At 46.0% G+C, this 15,491-nt stretch overlaps 25 non-coding genes and 8 pseudogenes across 25 annotated transcripts; all 33 read left to right on the top strand.

Annotated features, from left to right (window-relative positions):
- Nucleotides 1-16: 16 nt before the first annotated feature.
- LOC148793597 (5S ribosomal RNA) lies at nucleotides 17-135 on the top strand (annotated as a pseudogene).
- Nucleotides 136-489: 354 nt separating this feature from the next.
- Nucleotides 490-608, top strand: LOC148793596 (5S ribosomal RNA). The gene has a single exon (XR_016073666.1). It is a non-coding gene; the product is annotated as a 5S ribosomal RNA (ribosomal RNA).
- A 355-nt stretch (nucleotides 609-963) lies between these two features.
- On the top strand, nucleotides 964-1,082 carry LOC148793595 (5S ribosomal RNA). Its single transcript, XR_016068969.1, has one exon. It is a non-coding gene; the product is annotated as a 5S ribosomal RNA (ribosomal RNA).
- A 354-nt stretch (nucleotides 1,083-1,436) lies between these two features.
- LOC148793594 (5S ribosomal RNA) lies at nucleotides 1,437-1,555 on the top strand (annotated as a pseudogene).
- Nucleotides 1,556-1,943: 388 nt separating this feature from the next.
- On the top strand, nucleotides 1,944-2,062 carry LOC148793593 (5S ribosomal RNA). The gene has a single exon (XR_016070810.1). It is a non-coding gene; the product is annotated as a 5S ribosomal RNA (ribosomal RNA).
- A 354-nt stretch (nucleotides 2,063-2,416) lies between these two features.
- Nucleotides 2,417-2,535, top strand: LOC148793592 (5S ribosomal RNA). The gene has a single exon (XR_016073004.1). It is a non-coding gene; the product is annotated as a 5S ribosomal RNA (ribosomal RNA).
- A 354-nt stretch (nucleotides 2,536-2,889) lies between these two features.
- On the top strand, nucleotides 2,890-3,008 carry LOC148793591 (5S ribosomal RNA). Its single transcript, XR_016075278.1, has one exon. It is a non-coding gene; the product is annotated as a 5S ribosomal RNA (ribosomal RNA).
- A 355-nt stretch (nucleotides 3,009-3,363) lies between these two features.
- LOC148793590 (5S ribosomal RNA) lies at nucleotides 3,364-3,482 on the top strand. The gene has a single exon (XR_016069170.1). It is a non-coding gene; the product is annotated as a 5S ribosomal RNA (ribosomal RNA).
- Nucleotides 3,483-3,836: 354 nt separating this feature from the next.
- On the top strand, nucleotides 3,837-3,955 carry LOC148793589 (5S ribosomal RNA; annotated as a pseudogene).
- Nucleotides 3,956-4,342: 387 nt separating this feature from the next.
- LOC148793588 (5S ribosomal RNA) lies at nucleotides 4,343-4,461 on the top strand. Its single transcript, XR_016068989.1, has one exon. It is a non-coding gene; the product is annotated as a 5S ribosomal RNA (ribosomal RNA).
- A 354-nt stretch (nucleotides 4,462-4,815) lies between these two features.
- LOC148793587 (5S ribosomal RNA) lies at nucleotides 4,816-4,934 on the top strand. The gene has a single exon (XR_016071516.1). It is a non-coding gene; the product is annotated as a 5S ribosomal RNA (ribosomal RNA).
- Nucleotides 4,935-5,289: 355 nt separating this feature from the next.
- Nucleotides 5,290-5,408, top strand: LOC148793586 (5S ribosomal RNA). Its single transcript, XR_016070809.1, has one exon. It is a non-coding gene; the product is annotated as a 5S ribosomal RNA (ribosomal RNA).
- A 354-nt stretch (nucleotides 5,409-5,762) lies between these two features.
- LOC148793585 (5S ribosomal RNA) lies at nucleotides 5,763-5,881 on the top strand (annotated as a pseudogene).
- Nucleotides 5,882-6,269: 388 nt separating this feature from the next.
- LOC148793584 (5S ribosomal RNA) lies at nucleotides 6,270-6,388 on the top strand. Its single transcript, XR_016069169.1, has one exon. It is a non-coding gene; the product is annotated as a 5S ribosomal RNA (ribosomal RNA).
- A 354-nt stretch (nucleotides 6,389-6,742) lies between these two features.
- Nucleotides 6,743-6,861, top strand: LOC148793583 (5S ribosomal RNA; annotated as a pseudogene).
- A 387-nt stretch (nucleotides 6,862-7,248) lies between these two features.
- Nucleotides 7,249-7,367, top strand: LOC148793582 (5S ribosomal RNA). Its single transcript, XR_016068988.1, has one exon. It is a non-coding gene; the product is annotated as a 5S ribosomal RNA (ribosomal RNA).
- A 354-nt stretch (nucleotides 7,368-7,721) lies between these two features.
- LOC148793581 (5S ribosomal RNA) lies at nucleotides 7,722-7,840 on the top strand. Its single transcript, XR_016071515.1, has one exon. It is a non-coding gene; the product is annotated as a 5S ribosomal RNA (ribosomal RNA).
- A 355-nt stretch (nucleotides 7,841-8,195) lies between these two features.
- Nucleotides 8,196-8,314, top strand: LOC148793580 (5S ribosomal RNA). Its single transcript, XR_016070808.1, has one exon. It is a non-coding gene; the product is annotated as a 5S ribosomal RNA (ribosomal RNA).
- A 354-nt stretch (nucleotides 8,315-8,668) lies between these two features.
- Nucleotides 8,669-8,787, top strand: LOC148793579 (5S ribosomal RNA; annotated as a pseudogene).
- A 387-nt stretch (nucleotides 8,788-9,174) lies between these two features.
- LOC148793578 (5S ribosomal RNA) lies at nucleotides 9,175-9,293 on the top strand. Its single transcript, XR_016068987.1, has one exon. It is a non-coding gene; the product is annotated as a 5S ribosomal RNA (ribosomal RNA).
- A 354-nt stretch (nucleotides 9,294-9,647) lies between these two features.
- LOC148793577 (5S ribosomal RNA) lies at nucleotides 9,648-9,766 on the top strand. Its single transcript, XR_016070852.1, has one exon. It is a non-coding gene; the product is annotated as a 5S ribosomal RNA (ribosomal RNA).
- Nucleotides 9,767-10,120: 354 nt separating this feature from the next.
- On the top strand, nucleotides 10,121-10,239 carry LOC148793576 (5S ribosomal RNA). The gene has a single exon (XR_016069990.1). It is a non-coding gene; the product is annotated as a 5S ribosomal RNA (ribosomal RNA).
- A 354-nt stretch (nucleotides 10,240-10,593) lies between these two features.
- LOC148793575 (5S ribosomal RNA) lies at nucleotides 10,594-10,712 on the top strand (annotated as a pseudogene).
- Nucleotides 10,713-11,066: 354 nt separating this feature from the next.
- On the top strand, nucleotides 11,067-11,185 carry LOC148793574 (5S ribosomal RNA). Its single transcript, XR_016073002.1, has one exon. It is a non-coding gene; the product is annotated as a 5S ribosomal RNA (ribosomal RNA).
- A 354-nt stretch (nucleotides 11,186-11,539) lies between these two features.
- On the top strand, nucleotides 11,540-11,658 carry LOC148793573 (5S ribosomal RNA). The gene has a single exon (XR_016075277.1). It is a non-coding gene; the product is annotated as a 5S ribosomal RNA (ribosomal RNA).
- Nucleotides 11,659-12,013: 355 nt separating this feature from the next.
- Nucleotides 12,014-12,132, top strand: LOC148793572 (5S ribosomal RNA). Its single transcript, XR_016069168.1, has one exon. It is a non-coding gene; the product is annotated as a 5S ribosomal RNA (ribosomal RNA).
- Nucleotides 12,133-12,486: 354 nt separating this feature from the next.
- On the top strand, nucleotides 12,487-12,605 carry LOC148793571 (5S ribosomal RNA; annotated as a pseudogene).
- Nucleotides 12,606-12,991: 386 nt separating this feature from the next.
- LOC148793570 (5S ribosomal RNA) lies at nucleotides 12,992-13,110 on the top strand. Its single transcript, XR_016068986.1, has one exon. It is a non-coding gene; the product is annotated as a 5S ribosomal RNA (ribosomal RNA).
- A 354-nt stretch (nucleotides 13,111-13,464) lies between these two features.
- On the top strand, nucleotides 13,465-13,583 carry LOC148793569 (5S ribosomal RNA). The gene has a single exon (XR_016073189.1). It is a non-coding gene; the product is annotated as a 5S ribosomal RNA (ribosomal RNA).
- A 355-nt stretch (nucleotides 13,584-13,938) lies between these two features.
- LOC148793568 (5S ribosomal RNA) lies at nucleotides 13,939-14,057 on the top strand. Its single transcript, XR_016070807.1, has one exon. It is a non-coding gene; the product is annotated as a 5S ribosomal RNA (ribosomal RNA).
- A 354-nt stretch (nucleotides 14,058-14,411) lies between these two features.
- On the top strand, nucleotides 14,412-14,530 carry LOC148793567 (5S ribosomal RNA). The gene has a single exon (XR_016073001.1). It is a non-coding gene; the product is annotated as a 5S ribosomal RNA (ribosomal RNA).
- A 354-nt stretch (nucleotides 14,531-14,884) lies between these two features.
- On the top strand, nucleotides 14,885-15,003 carry LOC148793566 (5S ribosomal RNA). Its single transcript, XR_016075276.1, has one exon. It is a non-coding gene; the product is annotated as a 5S ribosomal RNA (ribosomal RNA).
- A 355-nt stretch (nucleotides 15,004-15,358) lies between these two features.
- On the top strand, nucleotides 15,359-15,477 carry LOC148793565 (5S ribosomal RNA). The gene has a single exon (XR_016069167.1). It is a non-coding gene; the product is annotated as a 5S ribosomal RNA (ribosomal RNA).
- Nucleotides 15,478-15,491: the final 14 nt, after the last annotated feature.

The raw sequence follows: 15,491 nt of genomic DNA, 5'->3' as shown, positions 1-15,491 counted from the left end.
CGAGCATGAATGAAATGGGTGCGATCGTAGCAGCACTAATGCACTGAATCCCATCAGAACTCCGAAGTTAAGCGTGTTTGAGCGAGAGTAGTACTAGGATGGGTGACCTCCTGGGAAGTCCTCGTGTTTCACCCCAATTTTATTAATATTTTATTTTGATTTGTATTTGCAAATTCCATTTGTTGTTTCTGGGAGACTACTGGAAACAATGCGTCGGATACTCGGACCATTTGCGGCACGATTGTCATTACTGAATGGCAACGATGCAGGAACCGGGCTTTCGGGATTCGTCGTGCATTGTGCGCCCCGCGATAGTATTGCATTTATCCGGTGGTGCGGCAGATCTGAAAAGCAAACAATTCGCTCACGTAGGAGCTTGTGCACGGTTACCAAGGGAGGAAGGCTGCATACACAGTTTTTTCAAATCTAAAACAATTAATGGAGGGGAGCAAGATAGTGCATAAAGATCTAAGCGAGCATGAATTTAACGGCTGCGATCATACCAGCACTAATGCACCGGATCCCATCAGAACTCCGAAGTTAAGTGTGCTTGGGCGAGAGTAGTACTGGAATGGGTGACCTCCTGGGAAGTCCTCGTGTTGCACCCCAATTTTATTAATATTTTATTTCGATATCGTATTTGCAAATTCCATTTTTCGTTTCGGCGAGACAAACGCAAACAACGCGCCGGATACTCGGACCATTTGCGGCACGATCGTCATTACTGAATGGGAACCGTGCAAAAACCGGGCTTTTGGCATTCGTCGTGCATTGTGGGCCCCGCGATAGTATTGCATCTATCCGGGGGTGCGGCAGATCTGAAAAACAAACACTCTGCTCACGTAGGAGCTTGTGCACGGTTACCAAGGGAGGAAGGCTGCATACACAGTTTTTTCAAGTCTAAAACAATTAATGGAGGGGAGCAAGATAGTGCATAAAGATCTAAGCGAGCATGAATTAAACGGGTGCGATCAGATCAGCACTAATGCACCGGATCCCATAAGAACTCCGAAGTTAAGCGTGCTTGGGCGAGAGCAGTACTAGGATGGGTGACCTCTTGGGAAGTCCTCGTGTTGCACCCCAATTTTATTAATATTTTATTTTGATTTGTATTTGCAAATTCCATTTGTTGTTTCGGCGATACAACTGGAAACAACGCGTCGGATACTCGGACCATTTGCGGCACGATCGTCATTACTGAGTGGCAACGATGCAAGTACCGGACTTTCGGCATTCGTCATGCATTGTGGGCCCCGCGATAGTATTGCATCTATCCGGAGGTGCGGCAGATCTGAAAAGCAAACACTCCGCTCACGTAGGAGCTTGTGCACGGTTACCAAGGGAGGAAGGCTACATACACATTTTTTTCAAATCTAAAACAATTAATGGAGGGGAGCAAGATAGTGCATAAAGATCTAAGCGAGCATGAATTAATCTGGTGTGATCATACCAGCACTAATGCACCGGATCCCATCAGAACTCCGAAGTTAAGCGTGCTTGGGTGAGAGTAGTACTAGGATGGGTGACCTCCTGGGAAGTCCTAGTACTACTCTCACCCAAGCACGCTTAACTCCTCGTGTTGCACCCCAATTTTATTAATATTTTATTTCGATATTGTATTTACAAATTCCATTTGTCGTTTCGGCGAGACAAACGCAAACAACGCGCCGGATACTCGGACCATTTGCGGCACGATTGTCAATACTGAATGGGAACCGTGCAAAAACCGGGCTTTTGGCATTCGTCGTGCATTGTGGGCCCCGCGATAATATTGCATCTATCCGGGGGTGCGGCAGATCTGAAAAGCAAACACTCTACTCACGTAGGAGCTTGTGCACGGTTACCAAGGGAGGAAGGCTGCATACACAGTTTTTTCAAGTCTAAAACAATTAATGGAGGGGAGCAAGATAGTGCATAAAGATCTAAGCGAGCATGAATTAAGTGGGTGCGATCATACCAGCACTAATGCACTGGATCCCATCAGAACTCCAAAGTTAAGCGTGCTTGGGCGAGAGTAGTACTAGGATGGGTGACCTCCTGGGAAGTCCTCGTGTTGCACCCCAATTTTATTAATATTTTATTTTGATTTGTATTTGCAAATTCCATTTGTTGTTTCTGGGAGACAACTGGAAACAATGCGTCGGATACTCGGACCATTTGCGGCACGATCGTCATTACTGAATGTCAACGATGCAAGAACCGGGCTTTCGGCATTCGTCATGCATTGTGGGCCCCGCGATAGTATTGCATCTATCCGGAGGTGCGAAAGATCTGAAAAGCAAACACTCCGCTCACGTAGGATCTTGTGCACGGTTACCAAGGGAGGAAGGCAGCATACACATTTTTTTCAAATCTAAAACAAATAATGGAGGGGAGCAAGATAGTTCATAAAAATCTAAGCGAGCATGAATTAAACGGGTGCGATCATACCAGCACTAATGCACCGGATCCCATCAGAACTCCGAAGTTAAGTGTGCTTGGGCGAGAATAGTACTAGGATGGGTGACCTCCGGGGAAGTCCTCGTGTTGCACCCCAATTTTATTAATATTTTATTTTGATTTGTATTTGCAAATTCCATTTGTTGTTTCGGCGATACAACTGGAAACAACGCGTCGGATACTCGGACCATTTGCGGCACGATCGTCATTACTGAGTGGCAACGATGCAAGTACCGGACTTTCGGCATTCGTCATGCATTGTGGGCCCCGCGATAGTATTGCATCTATCCGGAGGTGCGGCAGATCTGAAAAGCAAGCACTCCGCTCACGTAGGAGCTTGTGCACGGTTACCAAGGGAGGAAGGCTGCCTACACATTTTTTTCAAATCTAAAACAATTAATGGAAGGGAGCAAGATAGTTCATAAAGATCTAAGCGAGCATGAATTAAACGGGTGTGATCATACGAGCACTAATGCACCGGATCCCATCAGAACTCCGAAGTTAAGTGTGCTTGGGCGAGAGTAGTACTAGGATGGGTGACCTCCTGGGAAGTCCTCGTGTTGCACCCCAATTTTATTAATATTTTATTGCGATATCGTATTTACAAATTCCATTTGTCGTTTCGGCGAGACAAACGCAAACAATGCGCCGGATACTCGGACCATTTGCGGCACGAATGTCAATACTGAATGGTAACCGTGCAAAAACCGGGCTTTTGGCATTCGTCGTGCATTGTGGGCCCCGCGATAATATTGCATCTATCCGGGGGTGCGGCAGCTCTGAAAAGCAAACACTCTACTCACGTAGGAGCTTGTGCACGGTTACCAAGGGAGGAAGGCTGGATACACAGTTTTTTCAAGTCTAAAACAATTAATGGAGGGGAGCAAGATAGAGCATAAAGATCTAAGCGAGCATGAATTAAACGGGTGTGATCATACCAGCACTAATGCACCGGATCCCATCAGAACTCCGAAGTTAAGTATGCTTGGGCGAGAGTAGTACTAGAATGGGTGACCTCCGGGGAAGTCCTCGTGTTGCACCCCAATTTTATTAATATTTTATTTTGATTTGTATTTGCAAATTCCATTTGTTGTTTCGGCGATACAACTGGAAACAACGCGTCGGATACTCGGACCATTTGCGGCACGATCGTCATTACTGAGTGGCAACGATGCAAGTACCGGACTTTCGGCATTCGTCATGCATTGTGGGCCCCGCGATAGTATTGCATCTATCCGGAGGTGCGGCAGATCTGAAAAGCAAACACTCCGCTCACGTAGGAGCTTGTGCACGGTTACCAAGGGAGGAAGGCTACATACACATTTTTTTCAAATCTAAAACAATTAATGGAGGGGAGCAAGATAGTGCATAAAGATCTAAGCGAGCATGAATTAATCTGGTGTGATCATACCAGCACTAATGCACCGGATCCCATCAGAACTCCGAAGTTAAGCGTGCTTGGGTGAGAGTAGTACTAGGATGGGTGACCTCCTGGGAAGTCCTAGTACTACTCTCACCCAAGCACGCTTAACTCCTCGTGTTGCACCCCAATTTTATTAATATTTTATTTCGATATCGTATTTACAAATTCCATTTGTCGTTTCGGCGAGACAAACGCAAACAACGCGCCGGATACTCGGACCATTTGCGGCACGATTGTCAATACTGAATGGGAACCGTGCAAAAACCGGGCTTTTGGCATTCATCGTGCATTGTGGGCCCCGCGATAATATTGCATCTATCCGGGGTGCGGCATATCTGAAAAGCAAACACTCTACTCACGTAGGAGCTTGTGCACGGTTACCAAGGGAGGAAGGCTGCATACACAGTTTTTTCAAGTCTAAAACAATTAATGGAGGGGAGCAAGATAGTGCACAAAGATCTAAGCGAGCATGAATTAAATTGGTGCGATCATACCAGCACTAATGCACCGGATTCCATCAGAACTCCAAAGTTAAGCGTGCTTGGGCGAGAGTAGTACTAGGATGGGTGACCTCCTGGGAAGTCCTCGTGTTGCACCCCAATTTTATTAATATTTTATTTTGATTTGTATTTGCAAATTCCATTTGTTGTTTCTGGGAGACAACTGGAAACAATGCATCGGATACTCGGACCATTTGCGGCACGATCGTCATTACTGAATGGCAACGATGCAAGAACCGGGCTTTCGGCATTCGTCATGCATTGTGGTCCCCGCGATAGTATTGCATCTATCCGGAGGTGCGGCAGATCTGAAAAGCAAACACTTCGCTCACGTAGGAGCTTGTGCACGGTTACCAAGGGAGGAAGGCTGCATACACATTTTTTTCAAATCTAAATCAATTAATGGAAGGGAGCAAGATAGTTCATAAAGATCTAAGCGAGCATGAATTAAACGGGTGCGATCATACCAGCACTAATGCACCGGATCCCATCAGAACTCCGAAGTTAAGTGTGCTTGGGCGAGAATAGTACTAGGATGGGTGACCTCCTGGGAAGTCCTCGTGTTGCACCCCAATTTTATTAATATTTTATTTCATTATCGTATTTACAAATTCCATTTGTCGTTTCGGCGAGACAAACGCAAACAACGCGCCGGATACTCGGACCATTTGCGGCACGATTGTCAATACTGAATGGGAACCGTGCAAAAACCGGGCTTTTGGCATTCGTCGTGCATTGTGGGCCCCGCGATAATATTGCATCTATCCGGGGGTGCGGCAGATCTGAAAAGCAAACACTCTACTCACGTAGGAGCTTGTGCACGGTTACCAAGGGAGGAAGGCTGCATACACAGTTTTTTCAAGTCTAAAACAATTAATGGAGGGGAGCAAGATAGTGCATAAAGATCTAAGCGAGCATGAATTAAGTGGGTGCGATCATACCAGCACTAATGCACTGGATCCCATCAGAACTCCAAAGTTAAGCGTGCTTGGGCGAGAGTAGTACTAGGATGGGTGACCTCCTGGGAAGTCCTCGTGTTGCACCCCAATTTTATTAATATTTTATTTTGATTTGTATTTGCAAATTCCATTTGTTGTTTCTGGGAGACAAATGGAAACAATGCGTCGGATACTCGGACCATTTGCGGCACGATCGTCATTACTGAATGTCAACGATGCAAGAACCGGGCTTTCGGCATTCGTCATGCATTGTGGGCCCCGCGATAGTATTGCATCTATCCGGAGGTGCGGCAGATCTGAAAAGCAAACACTCCGCTCACGTAGGAGCTTGTGCACGGTTACCAAGGGAGGAAGGCTACATACACATTTTTTTCAAATCTAAAACAATTAATGGAGGGGAGCAAGATAGTGCATAAAGATCTAAGCGAGCATGAATTAATCTGGTGTGATCATACCAGCACTAATGCACCGGATCCCATCAGAACTCCGAAGTTAAGCGTGCTTGGGTGAGAGTAGTACTAGGATGGGTGACCTCCTGGGAAGTCCTAGTACTACTCTCACCCAAGCACGCTTAACTCCTCGTGTTGCACCCCAATTTTATTAATATTTTATTTCGATATCGTATTTACAAATTCCATTTGTCGTTTCGGCGAGACAAACGCAAACAATGCGCCGGATACTCGGACCATTTGCGGCACGAATGTCAATACTGAATGGTAACCGTGCAAAAACCGGGCTTTTGGCATTCGTCGTGCATTGTGGGCCCCGCGATAATATTGCATCTATCCGGGGGTGCGGCAGCTCTGAAAAGCAAACACTCTACTCACGTAGGAGCTTGTGCACGGTTACCAAGGGAGGATGGCTGGATACACAGTTTTTTCAAGTCTAAAACAATTAATGGAGGGGAGCAAGATAGAGCATAAAGATCTAAGCGAGCATGAATTAAACGGGTGTGATCATACCAGCACTAATGCACCGGATCCCATCAGAACTCCGAAGTTAAGTATGCTTGGGCGAGAGTAGTACTAGAATGGGTGACCTCCGGGGAAGTCCTCGTGTTGCACCCCAATTTTATTAATATTTTATTTTGATTTGTATTTGCAAATTCCATTTGTTGTTTCGGCGATACAACTGGAAACAACGCGTCGGATACTCGGACCATTTGCGGCACGATCGTCATTACTGAGTGGCAACGATGCAAGTACCGGACTTTCGGCATTCGTCATGCATTGTGGGCCCCGCGATAGTATTGCATCTATCCGGAGGTGCGGCAGATCTGAAAAGCAAACACTCCGCTCACGTAGGAGCTTGTGCACGGTTACCAAGGGAGGAAGGCTACATACACATTTTTTTCAAATCTAAAACAATTAATGGAGGGGAGCAAGATAGTGCATAAAGATCTAAGCGAGCATGAATTAATCTGGTGTGATCATACCAGCACTAATGCACCGGATCCCATCAGAACTCCGAAGTTAAGCGTGCTTGGGTGAGAGTAGTACTAGGATGGGTGACCTCCTGGGAAGTCCTAGTACTACTCTCACCCAAGCACGCTTAACTCCTCGTGTTGCACCCCAATTTTATTAATATTTTATTTCGATATCGTATTTACAAATTCCATTTGTCGTTTCGGCGAGACAAACGCAAACAACGCGCCGGATACTCGGACCATTTGCGGCACGATTGTCAATACTGAATGGGAACCGTGCAAAAACCGGGCTTTTGGCATTCATCGTGCATTGTGGGCCCCGCGATAATATTGCATCTATCCGGGGTGCGGCATATCTGAAAAGCAAACACTCTACTCACGTAGGAGCTTGTGCACGGTTACCAAGGGAGGAAGGCTGCATACACAGTTTTTTCAAGTCTAAAACAATTAATGGAGGGGAGCAAGATAGTGCACAAAGATCTAAGCGAGCATGAATTAAATTGGTGCGATCATACCAGCACTAATGCACCGGATTCCATCAGAACTCCAAAGTTAAGCGTGCTTGGGCGAGAGTAGTACTAGGATGGGTGACCTCCTGGGAAGTCCTCGTGTTGCACCCCAATTTTATTAATATTTTATTTTGATTTGTATTTGCAAATTCCATTTGTTGTTTCTGGGAGACAACTGGAAACAATGCATCGGATACTCGGACCATTTGCGGCACGATCGTCATTACTGAATGGCAACGATGCAAGAACCGGGCTTTCGGTATTCGTCATGCATTGTGGTCCCCGCGATAGTATTGCATCTATCCGGAGGTGCGGCAGATCTGAAAAGCAAACACTTCGCTCACGTAGGAGCTTGTGCACGGTTACCAAGGGAGGAAGGCTGCATACACATTTTTTTCAAATCTAAATCAATTAATGGAAGGGAGCAAGATAGTTCATAAAGATCTAAGCGAGCATGAATTAAACGGGTGCGATCATACCAGCACTAATGCACCGGATCCCATCAGAACTCCGAAGTTAAGTGTGCTTGGGCGAGAATAGTACTAGGATGGGTGACCTCCTGGGAAGTCCTCGTGTTGCACCCCAATTTTATTAATATTTTATTTCATTATCGTATTTACAAATTCCATTTGTCGTTTCGGCGAGACAAACGCAAACAACGCGCCGGATACTCGGACCATTTGCGGCACGATTGTCAATACTGAATGGGAACCGTGCAAAAACCGGGCTTTTGGCATTCGTCGTGCATTGTGGGCCCCGCGATAATATTGCATCTATCCGGGGGTGCGGCAGATCTGAAAAGCAAACACTCTACTCACGTAGGAGCTTGTGCACGGTTACCAAGGGAGGAAGGCTGCATACACAGTTTTTTCAAGTCTAAAACAATTAATGGAGGGGAGCAAGATAGTGCATAAAGATCTAAGCGAGCATGAATTAAGTGGGTGCGATCATACCAGCACTAATGCACTGGATCCCATCAGAACTCCAAAGTTAAGCGTGCTTGGGCGAGAGTAGTACTAGGATGGGTGACCTCCTGGGAAGTCCTCGTGTTGCACCCCAATTTTATTAATATTTTATTTTGATTTGTATTTGCAAATTCCATTTGTTGTTTCTGGGAGACAACTGGAAACAATGCGTCGGATACTCGGACCATTTGCGGCACGATCGTCATTACTGAATGTCAACGATGCAAGAACCGGGCTTTCGGCATTCGTCATGCATTGTGGGCCCCGCGATAGTATTGCATCTATCCGGAGGTGCGGCAGATCTGAAAAGCAAACACTCCGCTCACGTAGGAGCTTGTGCACGGTTACCAAGGGAGGATGGCTACATACACATTTTTTTCAAATCTAAAACAATTAATGGAGGGGAGCAAGATAGTGCATAAAGATCTAAGCGAGCATGAATTAATCTGGTGTGATCATACCAGCACTAATGCACCGGATCCCATCAGAACTCCGAAGTTAAGCGTGCTTGGGTGAGAGTAGTACTAGGATGGGTGACCTCCTGGGAAGTCCTAGTACTACTCTCACCCAAGCACACTTAACTCCTCGTGTTGCACCCCAATTTTATTAATATTTTATTTCGATATCGTATTTACAAATTCCATTTGTCGTTTCGGCGAGACAAACGCAAACAACGCGCCGGATACTCGGACCATTTGCGGCACGATTGTCAATACTGAATGGGAACCGTGCAAAAACCGGGCTTTTGGCATTCATCGTGCATTGTGGGCCCCGCGATAATATTGCATCTATCCGGGGTGCGGCATATCTGAAAAGCAAACACTCTACTCACGTAGGAGCTTGTGCACGGTTACCAAGGGAGGAAGGCTGCATACACAGTTTTTTCAAGTCTAAAACAATTAATGGAGGGGAGCAAGATAGTGCACAAAGATCTAAGCGAGCATGAATTAAATTGGTGCGATCATACCAGCACTAATGCACCGGATTCCATCAGAACTCCAAAGTTAAGCGTGCTTGGGCGAGAGTAGTACTAGGATGGGTGACCTCCTGGGAAGTCCTCGTGTTGCACCCCAATTTTATTAATATTTTATTTTGATTTGTATTTGCAAATTCCATTTGTTGTTTCTGGGAGACAACTGGAAACAATGCATCGGATACTCGGACCATTTGCGGCACGATCGTCATTACTGAATGGCAACGATGCAAGAACCGGGCTTTCGGCATTCGTCATGCATTGTGGTCCCCGCGATAGTATTGCATCTATCCGGAGGTGCGGCAGATCTGAAAAGCAAACACTTCGCTCACGTAGGAGCTTGTGCACGGTTACCAAGGGAGGAAGGCTGCATACACATTTTTTTCAAATCTAAATCAATTAATGGAAGGGAGCAAGATAGTTCATAAAGATCTAAGCGAGCATGAATTAAACGGGTGCGATCATACCAGCACTAATGCACCGGATCCCATCAGAACTCCGAAGTTAAGTGTGCTTGGGCGAGAGTAGTACTAGGATGGGTGACCTCCTGGGAAGTCCTCGTGTTGCACCCCAATTTTATTAATATTTTATTTTGATTTGTATTTGCAAATTCCATTTGTTGTTTCTGGGAGACAACTGGAAACAATGCATCGGATACTCGGACCATTTGCGGCACGATCGTCATTACTGACTGGCAACGATGCAAGAACCGGGCTTTCGGCATTCGTCATGCATTGTGGGCCCCGCGATAGTATTGCATCTATCCGGAGGTGCGGCAGATCTGAAAAACAAACACTCCGCTCACGTAGGAGCTTGTGCACAGTTACCAAGGGAGGAAGGGTGCATACACATTTTTTTCAAATCTAAAACAATTAATGGAGGGGAGCAAGATAGTGCATAAAGATCTAAGCGACCATGAATTAATCGGGTGCGATCATACCAGCACTAATGCACCGGATCCCATCAGAACTCCAAAGTTTAGCGTGCTTGGGCGAGAGTAGTACTAGGATGGGTGACCTCCTGGGAAGGCCTCGCGTTGCACCCCAATTTTCTTAATATTTTATTTTGATTTGTATTTGCAAATTCCATTTGTTGTTTCGGCGATACAACTGGAAACAACACGTCGGATACTCGGACCATTTGCGGCACGATCGTCATTACTGAATGGCAACGATGCAGGAACCGGGCTTTCGGCATTCGTCGTGCATTGTGGGCCCCGCGATAGTATTGCATCTATCCAGGGGTGCGGCAGATCTGAAAAGCAAACACTCTGCTCACGTAGGAGCTTGTGCACGGTTACCAAGGGAGGAAGGCTGCATACACAGTTTTTTCATGTCTAAAACAATTAATGGAGGGGAGCAAGATAGTGCATAAAGATCTAAGCGAGCATGAATGAAATGGGTGCGATCGTAGCAGCACTAATGCACTGAATCCCATCAGAACTCCGAAGTTAAGCGTGTTTGAGCGAGAGTAGTACTAGGATGGGTGACCTCCTGGGAAGTCCTCGTGTTTCACCCCAATTTTATTAATATTTTATTTTGATTTGTATTTGCAAATTCCATTTGTTGTTTCGGCGATACAACTGGAAACAACGCGTCGGATACTCGGACCATTTGCGGCACGATCGTCATTACTGAGTGGCAACGATGCAAGTACCGGACTTTCGGCATTCGTCATGCATTGTGGGCCCCGCGATAGTATTGCATCTATCCGGAGGTGCGAAAGATCTGAAAAGCAAACACTCCGCTCACGTAGGATCTTGTGCACGGTTACCAAGGGAGGAAGGCAGCATACACATTTTTTTCAAATCTAAAACAAATAATGGAGGGGAGCAAGATAGTTCATAAAAATCTAAGCGAGCATGAATTAAACGGGTGCGATCATACCAGCACTAATGCACCGGATCCCATCAGAACTCCGAAGTTAAGTGTGCTTGGGCGAGAATAGTACTAGGATGGGTGACCTCCGGGGAAGTCCTCGTGTTGCACCCCAATTTTATTAATATTTTATTTTGATTTGTATTTGCAAATTCCATTTGTTGTTTCGGCGATACAACTGGAAACAACGCGTCGGATACTCGGACCATTTGCGGCACGATCGTCATTACTGAGTGGCAACGATGCAAGTACCGGACTTTCGGCATTCGTCATGCATTGTGGGCCCCGCGATAGTATTGCATCTATCCGGAGGTGCGGCAGATCTGAAAAGCAAGCACTCCGCTCACGTAGGAGCTTGTGCACGGTTACCAAGGGAGGAAGGCTGCCTACACATTTTTTTCAAATCTAAAACAATTAATGGAAGGGAGCAAGATAGTTCATAAAGATCTAAGCGAGCATGAATTAAACGGGTGTGATCATACGAGCACTAATGCACCGGATCCCATCAGAACTCCGAAGTTAAGTGTGCTTGGGCGAGAGTAGTACTAGGATGGGTGACCTCCTGGGAAGTCCTCGTGTTGCACCCCAATTTTATTAATATTTTATTGCGATATCGTATTTACAAATTCCATTTGTCGTTTCGGCGAGACAAACGCAAACAATGCGCCGGATACTCGGACCATTTGCGGCACGAATGTCAATACTGAATGGTAACCGTGCAAAAACCGGGCTTTTGGCATTCGTCGTGCATTGTGGGCCCCGCGATAATATTGCATCTATCCGGGGGTGCGGCAGCTCTGAAAAGCAAACACTCTACTCACGTAGGAGCTTGTGCACGGTTACCAAGGGAGGAAGGCTGGATACACAGTTTTTTCAAGTCTAAAACAATTAATGGAGGGGAGCAAGATAGAGCATAAAGATCTAAACGAGCATGAATTAAACGGGTGTGATCATACCAGCACTAATGCACCGGATCCCATCAGAACTCCGAAGTTAAGTATGCTTGGGCGAGAGTAGTACTAGAATGGGTGACCTCCGGGGAAGTCCTCGTGTTGCACCCCAATTTTATTAATATTTTATTTTGATTTGTATTTGCAAATTCCATTTGTTGTTTCGGCGATACAACTGGAAACAACGCGTCGGATACTCGGACCATTTGCGGCACGATCGTCATTACTGAGTGGCAACGATGCAAGTACCGGACTTTCGGCATTCGTCATGCATTGTGGGCCCCGCGATAGTATTGCATCTATCCGGAGGTGCGGCAGATCTGAAAAGCAAACACTCCGCTCACGTAGGAGCTTGTGCACGGTTACCAAGGGAGGAAGGCTACATACACATTTTTTTCAAATCTAAAACAATTAATGGAGGGGAGCAAGATAGTGCATAAAGATCTAAGCGAGCATGAATTAATCTGGTGTGATCATACCAGCACTAATGCACCGGATCCCATCAGAACTCCGAAGTTAAGCGTGCTTGGGTGAGAGTAGTACTTGGATGGGTGACCTCCTGGGAAGTCCTAGTACTACTCTCACCCAAGCACGCTTAACTCCTCGTGTTGCACCCCAATTTTATTAATATTTTATTTCGATATCGTATTTACAAATTCCATTTGTCGTTTCGGCGAGACAAACGCAAACAACGCGCCGGATACTCGGACCATTTGCGGCACGATTGTCAATACTGAATGGGAACCGTGCAAAAACCGGGCTTTTGGCATTCATCGTGCATTGTGGGCCCCGCGATAATATTGCATCTATCCGGGGTGCGGCATATCTGAAAACAAACACTCTACTCACGTAGGAGCTTGTGCACGGTTACCAAGGGAGGAAGGCTGCATACACAGTTTTTTCAAGTCTAAAACAATTAATGGAGGGGAGCAAGATAGTGCACAAAGATCTAAGCGAGCATGAATTAAATTGGTGCGATCATACCAGCACTAATGCACCGGATTCCATCAGAACTCCAAAGTTAAGCGTGCTTGGGCGAGAGTAGTACTAGGATGGGTGACCTCCTGGGAAGTCCTCGTGTTGCACCCCAATTTTATTAATATTTTATTTTGATTTGTATTTGCAAATTCCATTTGTTGTTTCTGGGAGACAACTGGAAACAATGCATCGGATACTCGGACCATTTGCGGCACGATCGTCATTACTGAATGGCAACGATGCAAGAACCGGGCTTTCGGCATTCGTCATGCATTGTGGTCCCCGCGATAGTATTGCATCTATCCGGAGGTGCGGCAGATCTGAAAAGCAAACACATCGCTCACGTAGGAGCTTGTGCACGGTTACCAAGGGAGGAAGGCTGCATACACATTTTTTTCAAATCTAAATCAATTAATGGAAGGGAGCAAGATAGTTCATAAAGATCTAAGCGAGCATGAATTAAACGGGTGCGATCATACCAGCACTAATGCACCGGATCCCATCAGAACTCCGAAGTTAACTGTGCTTGGGCGAGAATAGTACTAGGATGGGTGACCTCCTGGGAAGTCCTCGTGTTGCACCCCAATTTTATTAATATTTTATTTCATTATCGTATTTACAAATTCCATTTGTCGTTTCGGCGAGACAAACGCAAACAACGCGCCGGATACTCGGACCATTTGCGGCACGATCGTCATTACTGAATGGCAACGATGCAAGAACCGGGCTTTCGGCATTCGTCATGCATTGTGGTCCCCGCGATAGTATTGCATCTATCCGGAGGTGCGGCAGATCTGAAAAGCAAACACTTCGCTCACGTAGGAGCTTGTGCACGGTTACCAAGGGAGGAAGGCTGCATACACAGTTTTTTCAAGTCTAAAACAATTAATGGAGGGGAGCAAGATAGTGCATAAAGATCTAAGCGAGCATGAATTAAGTGGGTGCGATCATACCAGCACTAATGCACTGGATCCCATCAGAACTCCAAAGTTAAGCGTGCTTGGGCGAGAGTAGTACTAGGATGGGTGACCTCCTGGGAAGTCCTCGTGTTGCACCCCAATTTTATTAATATTTTATTTTGATTTGTATTTGCAAATTCCATTTGTTGTTTCTGGGAGACAACTGGAAACAATGCGTCGGATACTCGGACCATTTGCGGCACGATCGTCATTACTGAATGTCAACGATGCAAGAACCGGGCTTTCGGCATTCGTCATGCATTGTGGGCCCCGCGATAGTATTGCATCTATCCGGAGGTGCGAAAGATCTGAAAAGCAAACACTCCGCTCACGTAGGATCTTGTGCACGGTTACCAAGGGAGGAAGGCAGCATACACATTTTTTTCAAATCTAAAACAAATAATGGAGGGGAGCAAGATAGTTCATAAAAATCTAAGCGAGCATGAATTAAACGGGTGCGATCATACCAGCACTAATGCACCGGATCCCATCAGAACTCCGAAGTTAAGTGTGCTTGGGCGAGAATAGTACTAGGATGGGTGACCTCCGGGGAAGTCCTCGTGTTGCACCCCAATTTTATTAATATTTTATTTTGATTTGTATTTGCAAATTCCATTTGTTGTTTCGGCGATACAACTGGAAACAACGCGTCGGATACTCGGACCATTTGCGGCACGATCGTCATTACTGAGTGGCAACGATGCAAGTACCGGACTTTCGGCATTTGTCATGCATTGTGGGCCCCGCGATAGTATTGCATCTATCCGGAGGTGCGGCAGATCTGAAAAGCAAGCACTCCGCTCACGTAGGAGCTTGTGCACGGTTACCAAGGGAGGAAGGCTGCCTACACATTTTTTTCAAATCTAAAACAATTAATGGAAGGGAGCAAGATAGTTCATAAAGATCTAAGCGAGCATGAATTAAACGGGTGTGATCATACGAGCACTAATGCACCGGATCCCATCAGAACTCCGAAGTTAAGTGTGCTTGGGCGAGAGTAGTACTAGGATGGGTGACCTCCTGGGAAGTCCTCGTGTTGCACCCCAATTTTATTAATATTTTATTGCGATATCGTATTTACAAATTCCATTTGTCGTTTCGGCGAGACAAACGCAAACAATGCGCCGGATACTCGGACCATTTGCGGCACGAATGTCAATACTGAATGGTAACCGTGCAAAAACCGGGCTTTTGGCATTCGTCGTGCATTGTGGGCCCCGCGATAATATTGCATCTATCCGGGGGTGCGGCAGCTCTGAAAAGCAAACACTCTACTCACGTAGGAGCTTCTGCACGGTTACCAAGGGAGGAAGGCTGGATACACAGTTTTTTCAAGTCTAAAACAATTAATGGAGGGGAGCAAGATAGAGCATAAAGATCTAAACGAGCATGAATTAAACGGGTGTGATCATACCAGCACTAATGCACCGGATCCCATCAGAACTCCGAAGTTAAGTATGCTTGGGCGAGAGTAGTACTAGAATGGGTGACCTCCGGGGAAGTCCTCGTGTTGCACCCCAATTTTATTAATAT

This window comes from Nelumbo nucifera, chromosome 4 (genome assembly GCF_055504915.1).
Source record: "Nelumbo nucifera cultivar China Antique chromosome 4, China Antique-T2T, whole genome shotgun sequence".
NCBI lineage: Eukaryota > Viridiplantae > Streptophyta > Magnoliopsida > Proteales > Nelumbonaceae > Nelumbo > Nelumbo nucifera.
The sequence above is the reverse complement of the archived record's forward strand: the minus strand, read 5'-3'. Positions and strand labels throughout refer to the sequence as shown.